At 40.4% G+C, this 13,353-nt stretch overlaps 1 protein-coding gene across 1 annotated transcript in view; it reads left to right on the forward strand.

The window, feature by feature from the left end:
- Positions 1–13,353, forward strand: part of TPRG1 (tumor protein p63 regulated 1) — a 137,190-nt gene that overhangs the window by 74,487 nt on the left and 49,350 nt on the right. The window lies entirely within an intron of this gene.

A 13,353-nucleotide genomic window follows, 5' to 3' on the forward strand; every position in this document is an offset into this window, starting at 1 on the left:
TCAGTGCAGTCGTAGGACTTAAAGAAGAACATAGCCAGTGACTGTTACAGGTGCTTCTATATTAGCTTTTCTCCCCCCATTTGCTCTGCCTTTATAAGGAAGGTGGCTCTTACAGATATTCTTTAATGTATCACAAAATGCTAAGAGATAGCTACTCCCTGAGAAGCTACTGAGTCACTGAGAGGGGGCAATTAGGACTACAAGCTTGTGCTGCAAGTTCAATAGGAAAGGAGTGTCAGTCATTCACTTAAGGCCTTTAAGTCAGAGACAAACTAATGGAGAGCTGGAGCCTGTTTTTTGATGGGAATTGGTTTGTGAGCACTTAAGCCCTAATTAATTGGAGATTTGAGGTCTGTTGCTGTGAGCAGAGACTGCACATGTTAAAACGCTCCTAGGAGCAACAAGGTATACACCAATTCAGACCAAGCAGGAAGCATGTAGAGTCAAAAGGGGTGAGTCTACAGGTACACATAGAGAAGTGACCTTAAACCCACCTAAACACCTAGGGTTATATTTTATACTATTTGATGATGAGCTAGCAGGCCGAGGAAGCTAGTTCTAATGCAAAACCTGACTTATAATTAAGAACATTAGGCAATTAATATTTATTAACTTTTTAATTAAAAAGTTGTTTTAGCTTTTTTATCTAGTTAGAGTGGTTATGTGTTTTCCTTGTGTTTTTTGTCCTTCATGGTAAATCTGATATTGCTGCACCCAGATTCTGGAAATAAGGTTTAGTTGTAATAGTTTTAATGAGGTCATTCAACAAATGGAGGACAATGACCTTATAGTCTCTGCAGTGAAAGAGAGATGAGTTATACTGTATATTGTTCTTGCCCTTAGATAGCCTGAGATTTAACTGGGTATAGTGAGAGTGAAATATAGAGAAAACAAATTTTCATATAACATAGCATGACAAACCCTAAAAGAAAGACAGAAACAACATATTTTGGGAGCACAGATGAGCCAATTATTTTCTGAGGGTAGTCATTGTTGCTAAAGAGACAGCATACTGATAAATTTTGGCAGAAAATGGTAAGATGCTTCATATGCTGAGGAAAGAGTATTATCAAAAGATATGATAATGCAAAAGCATGAAAAGTTGCTTTAGAAACTATGAGGAGTCTCCTGGTTGGAATATAGGGAGAGTGGAGGGAGAGATGAAGGAGAGAGAATAACCTGCTCACAGACCGCGTATAACAGCAGGATATGGGGGTTTTATATATTTTCCTCGGCTAATGGGAGTCATAAAGATTCCAGAGCAGAGAGGCTTTATGCATCTTTGTGTCCCTGCAGACTGTAGCACAGTAGTAGTTTGTGGCAGGCACAGTCTGTGTGCTCAATAAATGGATGATAAATGATTAAAGCAGGTAGTGATGTGTGAGATGGATTGTAGCACAGAATAGTTTGATCATATTTTTGAGTCACTGCTGGTGAGAGGTATTGGATGCCAGACCTAAGTATGGAATGAAAAGGTCATGTATGAGATTCTGAGTATCATCCTCTTGTGTTCCCAAACTCTAATGGTGAAAAGTCACTTGAGATTGACTTGGATGGGGGTGAAGTCTGAAAACAGAATTGCCTTGGGGTTTATGGACTTACCATCCTCAGCAAGGATCAAGTTACATCACATACTCTGATGAACTGGGCAGCAGGCAAGGATTTTGTCATGCATGCTCTTGACTTTGCCTTTGGGGAGCTGTGCCAAGAATGCCCTGGATTTGATCTTGGGTGTGGTGCTGTCCACTCACTCATAATGCCCAGGGAGGCGTGTTGACAAGGATGGGTGGATGGTAGGGGATTGCTGAGCTATTTCTTGGCAAATATCTGGGAGGAGGCGTTCCCCAAATGCCTCAATCCTGTTATTTTTGAGTAATGGACTGAACCCAGGTGCTTGATTGGACAGGGCCACTCCCAATTTCTTCTTTAGATAAATATTTGGTTGCCAGGAGGTTATATTTAAATGAAAAATACCTCCTTAGGAAGTTGTTGCCTAAGAATTCCTGCAGAGGGCAGGATCCCATCCCAGCTGGGGAAGACTTGAGAATCACCCCAAAACTTAAGCTGTACTCACTATGTGCTTAGTATATGGGCATCCAGTTTGAGGTTCTACAAATGTCTCCTGCTCTAACTGACAAGGAAAGCCATCAGTTAGACACACTACTACTCTTCTTTAGGGAAATGCCGCTGGTCTTTGGTGTCATCATGGCAGGATTCTGAAGCACAAATGGAATCCAAGTCAGGGATTTGGCTTTAAAGAGAGAAGCTGGTTCGGTGAAAAAGAGCCTAATCCTTTCTGGAATCTAAAGCACAGAGTCTGGGAAGCTAGAGAATTTGGATATTTTAGACCTAGGGAATCTTAACTTTTGCCCTTGCTACTTGTAATTAACATTTAAATGTTGGCCTTTTAGTGCCCATCAATTTAGCTTTTCTGCTCTCCCTATGGAAAGAACCGTCTTATATATTTCCCTTTTATTGTCACTCAGCAATTAAATCTTATAACTGTCTTTTGGATTATGTGGCTTTAGAAATGACCCAGTTAACATCCTCAGTTTTTTTTTTAAGAAAAGAATACAGAACAAAATATAAATAAAAACACAACAAAAAATGGCATAAAACAGAACACAAGTGAAAAGACTGTTAACCTAACTCTTTACAAATGAAAACCCTGCAGGAAGAAGCTTGGACTTAGGAACCAAGCATATGTGGATTTGAATCCTGGCTGTCATTTACTAGTTGTATGACAGCAGGTTAAACACTTGATGTCTCCAAGCCCTAACTCTGTGGGTTAAAGTGCAGTGTTTCTGTTCCTTCTATCAAGATTGATTCTAATCATTTTCTACAACAACGTGTGGCATTGAAGTCACATGCATGCGACTCTCCAGGGTTTTCTGAATCATCTCTTAATCGCCAGCTGCACGTTATTTTGTTTTCATTTTTGTTTGTAACTCTTTGGACCCCCTTTCTTTAGGGGTTGCTCTAATATCCACTGACGGATTGCCTCAGAAAGAGGAGATCTTACTAATGTGCAGCAGCTTACATTCAAGTGGTAAGAGGCTTGTTCAGCAGACTGGTGTGAGCTCAAGGGCTGTGTGGGTATGTGCCAGTGAGAACCCACCCGGAGTAATAATAGGACCTGAGGGACACATGGCAGAAAGTCAAAGTTCAGGACTATTTATTCTAATTCATTGCAGGAAAAAAAAAAGAAAACAAACCCTGTTACTTATGATGAGTTTAAATTCTTCTGCGGTGCTATTATTTTATTTTAACAAATGAGAATAATGAGAGTAAACAGAAACTGGAAGGAATGTTAGTGTCTGGTTCAATCTCCCACGTTTTGCAGACATACACTGTGGTCTTGGGGGACTGTTGTCAACACATGCAACGACGAAGCCGAGAGTGAAACTTAAACATGGGTGAACACCTCAGGAGGGTATTTATTCATTGACCTAAATCTTTAGGTTCTAGCATCTTTATGTGTTCTTCTCCTTGTGGCATCAAAGAACAGGGAATCTGATCTTTGGAAGCATCTGGGGAATGGAGCATTAATTAGGTGGATAGCAGATGCATAACTAGAGTTTCAACTTTCCAGAAATGAGCTCCCTGACATAGGCTATTACTATTTTTTTTGGTCTGGACTTTTATTTTGAAAATACCTGTGGAACAATGAGAGGACAATTTATGCTCTTGTGGTATCCAACAGAACAAAAGCCAAAAATTTGAATTTTTTATCTGGATACATTTAAAATAATAGTAAATGATGCAGCAAAGAGGAAAAAAATAGCGTAGGCAGTTTTACAGAAATGATATTGTACCGTATGGAAGAAGACATGGCTAGATGTCAGTGTCAGGAGTTTTGAATTTGACTCAGTTGCAGAATTTAACCCCTCATACTTCTGTGTATTGTCATTGCAGTGGAAAGAGCCTTTCAAAAAAGGTTTCCCTCCTTGCTTTTTGGAGTTGTTAAAAAACTATTTCTTTAAATTCTACTGGTCTGAAATCCAGGCAGTTCCCCTGGGCAGTTGCTGGGTGGCAGCAGAAGTGTTGAGGTGGTGGCCCGTGGACCGAGCAGAATGGCAAAGGGGTAATATTCATGTTCAGTTGGCACTGAATGTGTGTCCTCATCCTCACAAGTGACACTGATGGGACTGGGTTTGGATTGGCCAGTAGTAGGGGGGATTTTTCTTTTCCCATTGTTTGTCACTGGTCACTTGAAAGGGGTGGTAAATAATTACAGTAGCCACTGCCATTTATTAAACAGCCATTGTGAGCTGGATAGTGTATTAGACTCTTCAGATATGTCATCGTAAATTCAAATGTCATCACTAGTCAGGTGTTATTATCCCCATTTTGCAGATGAGGGAATAGATGAAGAGAGAGATCAACCAACAAACACAAGGGCACAAAGCCAGCCAGTGCTTTACCTGAGACAAAACACAGATCCTTGTAACACCAAAATCCACTCTTTTCCTTCCATGGGAGAGTTAAATAAGTATAAATAAAGCCAACAAACAAAAATGTCATCACTGTTTCTGAGGTGAGTGAATCAATGGGAGTGGAAATGTCAGACTACACTAGAGAGAAAGTAATACTGTCAGCAATTAGTTCTTAATACCCTGAAATCTGCAAAGCCTTTCCACACTGCTTATTTTTAAAAATATTTTATTTATTTATTTTTCAAGAGAGGGGAAGGGAAGGAGAAAGACTGGGAGAGAAACATCAATGTGTGGTTGCCTCTCATGTGTCCCCTTCTGCGGACCTGGCCTGCAACCCAGGCATGTGCCCTAACTGGGAATTGAACCAGGGACCCTTTGCTTCACAGGCCCATGCTCAATCCACTGAGCTACACCAGCCAGGGCTCCACAGTGCTTATTTGGATTCACACATACACACATGCACACATACACTACCATGGTAAATGCAGGGAGGTGGTTCATTTTGACCTTTACAAATGAAAAAACTGAGGTCACTTGAAGATGAAGTCATCTTAAAGAAGTTTTTGGTAAATAGTGCAAAACTGTGCCTCCTGATTCTCCAGGCTCGGATATTCTCACTACACCAGGCAGCCTTAAAGAGATGGGTTTTTTTCTCTACACAGGCAGTCCTTTAAGATAGATGCACAGTCTCTTAGGCCCAAAGCACAGGATTGAGACAGTCCCCATCAGACTGAAGGTCCTCATCTTTCAGCACTGGCTAATTCCTGCCTATGCTTCTCATAATGCCCGTTTAAGCTGCAGCTGTTTCCAGAGTCCTGCACATGGGGGATGTCTCTCTCAGCTCGCTCATCACGCGCATAATGAAACTGTGAATCTGCTGCTTCTTCCCCAAAGGCCCTCAATTGGTGTCAATATTCAGACAAACCTAGCTAAATGACCCCTAGCAGAAAATAGAAATGAAAGTAATTTAGCCATCTTGGGTATTTGCATGTTCATGTTTTACATTATTTATTTTCGGATAGAATATAGATAAGAAATTCTTTTCAAATCTTGAATATCTGAGATTGTGTTAGAAAACTTCTGGACCTTGAATGGACATGAGAGATTATCTAAGATCCAAAGACGGAGAGTTAGTAATGTCAAGTCAAACTTATGTACAGAGGCATGAAGGACTGGGGTGTCCTGACCCTGCAGGAAGAAGCTTGGACTTAGGAACCAAGCATATGTGGATTTGAATCCTGACTGTCATTTACTAGTTGTATGACAGCAGGTTAAACACTTGATATCTCCAAGCCCTAGTCTCATCTTTAAAACTAGATATAATACCTGGCTGGTGTAGCTCAGTGGACTGAGCACAGACCTGCAAACCACACGATCGCGGTTCGATTCCCAGTCAGGGCACATGCCTGGGTTGCAGGCCAGTCCCCAGCAGGGGACTCACGAGAGGCAACCATACATTGTTATTTCTCTCATTCTCTCTCCTTCACTTCCCCTCTAAAGATAAATAAATAAACTCTTTAAAAAATAGATATAATAATATCTGTTTTGCAGAGAATAGGTCAGTCCAAAAGAGCTCGTGTATTCAAAAGTTTAATGTAGTGCATATGTACTTTGCCTTTTTTATACAAGCTGATTCTCCAATGCCTCTCATTTGGTTGGGATTCTAATGAGATCATGTGTTACAGAGTTTACAGCATAGATTACCCACATGATAAATTAGAAGTACAACTTAGTCCTTGATGGGAAAAATACCATGCAGCCAATCTCTTTATAATTTATTCACATCATAAGTTAACCATGTTATAGCGTGTTTTTGCCATATGTAGTTTGAGCCTCTATTATTACATTTGGGATCTGCTTTGACTTGTAGCCCTGAACCTGTATAATTAAGTGTTATATTATAGCGGGCTTCACAGCATTGGGTAATGAAAAGAATTCTGGCCTTGTAATGAGGGGAAATTTGTGCCAACTCTACCAGGCACCAGCTGTGTGATTATAGATACCTCCTTTTGAGGCCTAAATATGAGCATTTTAGTTCAGGTAATCTGTAAGTCCTGATCAGTTTTAAGATTTGATGTTGTTGTTGTTGTTGTATTTTCTTTTACTGGTGTATATTGAGACCACAGTTTATTAAATCTATATAATGCTTCTAGTGGGGTAGGAACAAGCGATTCAATAGTAGAAGATTAAGCTGAATTCCTAACCATGGACCTCTCCTGCTTAATTGGGTATTTTTTTGTTATTTTGTTTGTTTGTTTTTTGTAGACTGCAAGGGCTTAATACTAAATAGGATCAGCAAGTTCATTAGTCAGCTTTGGCAAAGATGAACCTTTATAAAGTACCCCAGGTGACAGGAAGGTGGCACTAGAGACTCTTCTCTCAGATAAATGAGGCCTGGGCTCTGGAATGGAATAGTTATAGGTCTTTAAATTAGAGACCACCAAGTAGGCATGTTCTCTCCAGTAGTCCTGATAGGTGATTATCCAGCCTCTGTTAAAGGTTTCTGGAAGAAGAGAATTCACTAGTTCTTCTCTTGCCTGTCCCACTCAGGGAGGCTCTGCTCTGAACGGTCTTTCCTGTATTGAGTTGAATTAAGCTCCTCTTGCATCTTTCACCTCTTGGTCCTAGTATTGTTCTCCGTTGCTGCACAGAATCAAGACTTAGCTCATAAATTCAATGACTCTTTAGCTCCTAGTATATGTCAAACACTGAGCTGAGCTCTGGAGAGATGATATATGACATCTTTCTCTCTAAGGGTTTACAATATGAGCAGAGAGACAGACAAGTAAAATGGCAGTGGCAGTATGATGTCCCTTCCTGCTGGATGTAGACATGGGGAAGGACAAGGACAGGAAGGACGCCCTATAGGGTTTGAAAGTCCAAGTGCTCATGTCCTCCTTCATCTGTAATTTCAAAAGTCATAACAAGTCTCAGGAGACTTGAGCTCTAATCCCAGTTTTGCTCTCATTGTCTCTGTGAAATAATGAGCAATTCAATCCATTTCCCATGGCAGAGGCTGTCCATAGCATCCTCTCGTGGTATTAGTCTTCCACACTTTAAAAGAAGTAATTGACACACTCATCTGTTGAATATGGCCCAGGATTTTCCTCCTCTTTATTTCTGCTCCTCACTGGTCAGCCTAGAGTAGAAGATCAGTACTTAATTCTTTTTGCACCTGAGCCTTACCTAGTCGCACTGAGCCCCATCTTCCATGCTGTGGGTCTGCATTGTGGTAACCTTTACTTTTTGACTAAAATGTTTTCAGCAATTGTTAAATTAAAAGCACACTTAGAGAAAACCCACAGAAATTTTTAACGTGCCCAGGCAAATTGAAAGTTGTCCCTGGGATCTTTCCATTGACCAGTACAAAAAAGATGACTAAGGCAGTGTCTGCCCACTCCTATGTGGAAATAGTGTTGTGTTTGTCTGAAAGCCAGTAAAAAATGTATGTTGAAAAATGGCCTGATGACAAGTTATTTTGTACCCCAAATGCCTTGATACTTCAAGTTCTTTATTTTTTGAGTTCATACACTCTGGGTTTTTTCACTGACCCTTGAAGGGATTTCCAAAAAAAAAAATGGAGAATGACCCAGACCCAGGGCTCTGAGGGGTTTGTTACCGCCATCTACTTCAGTCACCCTCTGTTAATTGTTTTTCTTTTTTGTTTTATTTAGTTTTATTTATTTATTTACTTATTGCAGCTAAAGTGAAATGAAAATACTAGGTGAATGGGACATCTCACAAGCCCTTCATGATGAGATGTGAAATCCAGCCTCTAAGTTCCATTACATAAAATGTTGTCTTTTCTTTGAAATAGGAAAACAAATCTAATTGTCCTTTGTTCAGCTCATCTAGATAAACTTCAAGGCCAATGGCAATTTTTCTTGGGATTATCTGTCATTATGCAGAATTTAAATCAGAACATAGACTCGAAGGGACAGTAAACTCACTGGCTTTGGGATTCTGAATGACTCATGTGATGATGGAGAGAGTGGTGATGGAGGCCTGGGGCCCAGGGATAGCACTGGTAATTCTCTAAGACCTTGATTTCACAGTATAGGTTTTCTTCTGTAAATGTGATTTCAATAAACTTTAAGCAATGATTTAATTTTTTTGCAAAAGAATGCCCAGGATTTACCACCTTCTTTTCCCCCCTAGACCAAAAGGAGTGAGACTTGCTCCTTTGCTCAGCCATAGGTTTTACTCGCCAGTTTAAAAACATTTAAAATTAACTGATTTACACCGTATTGGAAAGCATACAAACAGTCTTGAATTCCTACCATAAATTTAATTTTATCTATGCTTTTTCTAAAACAAATAAGAGCCACTAAGTTTTCCCAAGGGCATATCTTGGGAGTTCAGTGAATTTTGATATATGTATAAAAATGTTCATTAGTGACTATAATAATTACAATCCACAAACCCTCTTACTTCTCAAATATTTATTGAGGTTAAGGTGCTATCGCATATTTATGCTTTTTGATTGCTCTAGGAAGAACAGAATAAAAGCACGCATCACCTAGAAGGAGGTCTGAGGCCTTTTCCTTTGTTACTGAACTCCACCAGACCAAGCTTCTGCTTAACAACTTGACTCAGGTGCCAAGCAGTACACATAAAAATAGCATTTTAAGCCAGGTTCAAACAATCTGTTCAAATAGAATGAGCATTCATTGTGTGTGAATATGCATACATCACTATGTTAGGTGTTGTGATATAGAGCTAAATAACACAGTTTGTGCTATCAAGAGTGTATATTACAATAGCAGAAATGGGTCAAGTGTATGGACAACTATACTGTAAGTTGCAATAAGCTTATGTCATTGCAGAGGAATTGACATGAAAGAGAATTCATACAACTGTGTGTATATCCGGAGAACATAAAGGAAGTGGTGTATGACAAGACCTTTAAAGAAGGGTTACCAGGGTAATAGTGGGGATTTAGGGTGTAAAGAGAGGGTTAGAGGAAAAGCTTGGTCCATGCGGAAAGCATAGCAAAAATAGAAACTCATGGTCAGGTAATAGCAAGGAATGCAGACAGTAGTGAGAGGATGCAGTTTTGCTTGAGTGTAATAAATGCATAGTGGATGATAAGGCTAGAGGTGGGGTCACATGAAGGATGGAGACTTTGAATGCAAAATGATTGCATATGCTTGGTAACATGGTAACATGAATTTTAAATAAAGAAGTGAATCCATTTAACAGTTCATTCACTTCTGAACTGAATCCAAAAGAACTGAAAGAAAAAATAGCTTCATGCCTCAAAGTCTTTTGTGGGACAAAGACTTAAATGTAATTATTTTATTCTTTTAAAGATTTTATTTATTTATTTCTAGGGAGAGGGTAAGGGAAGGAGAAAGAAAGGGAGAGAAATCTCAATGTTTGGTTGTCTCTTGTGCATCCCCAGCTGGGGACCTGGCCTGCAACCCAGGCATGTGCCCTGACTAGGAATCAAACCAGTGACCCTTTGCTTCACAGGCCAGCACTCAATCCACAGAGGCACACCAGCCAGGGCTAAATGTAATTATTTTAACATATTTATGAATACTGAGTTGGGGCACCTTGTTCAGAAAGCTAAGGGATCACGGAAAGTTTCTTCAAGGAAATGAGCCTTAAGAATTGAATAAGGGCTTTCTAGGTTGAAGAAATGAGAAATACTGCTCCACAAGACCCTTGAAACAGTTGGTGTGATTTTTAACACAAGGAACACTGGGTGGAGAGATTTCTGGTGAAGGATGGGAGTAGGACAATGGAGGAAGGGAGAGAGTTAGGAGGTTGCTGCATTTGAGCAGGGAAGACAGTGAGAGCCTGAACTATTTGAGATGGATGTGAGGGTGAAGAGATGGTTACTCCTACAAAAGAAGCAGTAGCAACAGATGTTGATTAGATGCTGGAAGTAGGGTCTGGGGTGGGAATTGTAGAAGGGGAAGAGCATGAGAGATGGCACCAGAAATGGCTATAACTGGGGGCCTTGAAGGCAAGGAGAATGTACTGTTATTGGGAGGAATGCAGCAGTTAGGAGAAAGAGCTTCAGGGGAAATATGTGGAATTCAGTGTTGGGTCACTACTAGAAAGCAAAGTAAGCCCATTTTCCAAAAAAAGGAAAAAAAAATGTCCAGGAGCAAAATTTGGGGGGCTATTGATATAATAATTTCTTCCTTTTGTCTCTTGTGAAATCTCAAGCCATAGGAAACATGCTGAAATATTGCCTTAAGCACACATTAAAGTATTGATGTTTAAGGCACAATGATCGTGTGTATTAATTACAAACTGTATCAACCATACCTTGTTAATAATTCCTACATAGATGATGCTGGACTTCTGGTGGTGTTATATCCTGATACAATTATCTCAAGTTGAAAATGTCATCAGTTGAAGATGCATTTAAAATACCTAACCCACTGAGCGCCAGAGCTTAACCTAGCTGACCTTCAACGTGCTCAGAACATGTACATTGGGCTACAGCTGGGCAATTATCTTGAGTTTCATCTCAAGAGAGTAATTGCCTTCCTCTTCTTACCAGGAGCAGAAGACACATTCAGGTGAACATTTTATAGATGTGATGAGATTCAAAAACACAAAACAAAATCCAAAAAAAAAAAAAAAACAAAACCAAAAAACTCACTGGCAACACAGTACACTACACAGTATGGGTTGTTTATTCTCACCATTGTAGATTGCATGGCTGACCGGGAGCTGCGGTTCCCTGTGGTTATCACACCTTATGTCACAAGCCCAGGAAAAGGTCAAAATTCAAAACTTGAAGTATGGTTCCTACTGAATGCATGTCACTTTGGCACCACTGTCAAGCTGAGCCATTCTAAGTAGGGGACAGTCTGTACTCTTCTTTGCCTTGGTTTATGGATGTTGTAAATAATACCTTGGGATTATTTACGATGACAAGTTGGCATTTTTTAGTAAGCTGCTTTCTCGGAAAGGGACCAACAGAGGCAGGGTTTTCTCAAAACACCTAATTTTCATTTCTTCCTCTTTTCTTCTAGTTAGTGGGTAAAATTAGTGACTAGTGGACTGCATGTATGGATTTAATGACCCCCCCAATGCCTTAGGGATGAATCACGGTGGCCTCCTCTCTGTGCCCCCTCATTACTTCATTCCCAACTCCACTTCTGTCTCCACTGTAATTGCAGCGCTGGGTGAGACGCTGCTCGAGGAGGAATTAGCTGAACGGTGGTGGTTTGGCAACAGAAGGACAGAGAGGAAATAGCACGGAACAGGAGGTTTGTGTAAAACGTGTAGCCTTGTGGCTTTCTGCCCAACCAAGGCAGCTTCCCCTACGGTTTCCAGCCCTCCTAGGGCGGTGAAGGGACTGCGTGTGAGACGGAGGTAAGTCTACATGGTGTATTTGCCCCCAAATGTAATTATCGGCATGTGAAGAAGCACCTTCAATGTACACCTATGAACACACCTCGTACTCTAGGATCTAACAGGAATTTTAAAATCACACTCATGTTTCAGAAAACAAAGAAAGGAGAGGAATTAATTTGGGTGGTCTAGCAGTTTGGTGGAAAAAAGAATACAGATAGCAGAATGAAGTTAAGAGTGGGAAAATGACATAACTCAAGTCTGTTAGAAGCAAGTGCTAGTTTTTAACGTTTTTTTGTTGGCGACTCAAGCCTCCCCAAATCAAGATGTTTCATTCATTAAGACTTTGCAGTGGGTACACATTTGGCCACAGAGCATAGAATACTAAATAAATACAATTTTATAGGCTTGAAGTGCTAAAAGTGAATTAATTAGGGAGATCAATTGTTGGAAAATGACTGATGCATGGACTAGTTAAAAAGAAAATGTGTTGAGGACCATAGGTAGCACTGATCCGTAGTAATTCTAGTGAATTACTTTACATCTTTTCTAGTCCAATTCCACACTTTACATTGGAATCACTATTCTATGGGCTGGCAAATGGCTCACGGGTGTCTGTTCCAACATGTTTAGAAACGGGGAAATCATTGTAGCCACATAGAAGGCTAATTCTTCATATTCACAAATACATTTTCAGATTTATGAACTGTGAACCATGTGCTTTCTCAGATATGTGTCTGCAGGCTGATTGAACCTCTTCACAGAGGATATTCACTCACAGCAAAGATCTCTCTCTACCACTGTGTCTCCCTTGTACCCTTGGTCACTTGATTTAAAATCGGTGCCTTTTCTTTCCCCGACCCTTTGTCATTGTGGAATTAATACAATTCTGTGACCTCATGACTCAGGAGCTGTGAATGGCCTGGATAAACTATGCTTGGATCATTTGCTTTAGTGTTTTCAAGGTGAACATTTGGGGAGTGGTTTCTGCTCCCCTGGGTTGAGAGAGAACCTCAGGGGTCCAGAGGTCAGCAGGAGTCAGCGCTGTCCTAGCCCTGGGTCTTCTGGCCCAGGACGAGGTGCGGACACTGTTGCTGGAAAGCAGACTGGTTTCTAAGCTGAGCAGATTGCTCCCCCAGAATGTCTCATCTCAGTAACATGGTGAATGATGCTATGAACAATGCTTGTTTCTAGCCATCTCGTCATGGCCCATTGCTAAGAAAGAGGCTAGCTGCGGTCTCATGGGAGAAGAGTGCCACGCACCTATGCTCTGTGTTCTTATGAAGTATATACAGAACGTAAAATAATAGGACTCCTCAAGTCAAACCTTCCAAGATGTATTTGAGGTGAGGTGTATTCTACACTGAAAGTCAGCAAACGTTTTCTCTGAAGAAATAATAGACAGTAAATATATTAGATTTTGTGTTCCAGGTGGTATCTCTCACAACTACTCAACTCTGCTGTTACAGTGTGAAAGCAACCACAGACAATACATAAATGAGTGAGTGAGGCTGTGTTTCAATGACGCTCAAAAAAAAAAAAAAAACCCAAACCAAAACAGGAAATGAGCCAGATTTGGCCACGGGCCCTGGTTTGC

Source organism: Sturnira hondurensis, unplaced genomic scaffold (genome assembly GCF_014824575.4).
Source record: "Sturnira hondurensis isolate 20B ecotype Veracruz unplaced genomic scaffold, ASM1482457v3 Scaffold0000396, whole genome shotgun sequence".
NCBI classification, from domain to species: domain Eukaryota; kingdom Metazoa; phylum Chordata; class Mammalia; order Chiroptera; family Phyllostomidae; genus Sturnira; species Sturnira hondurensis.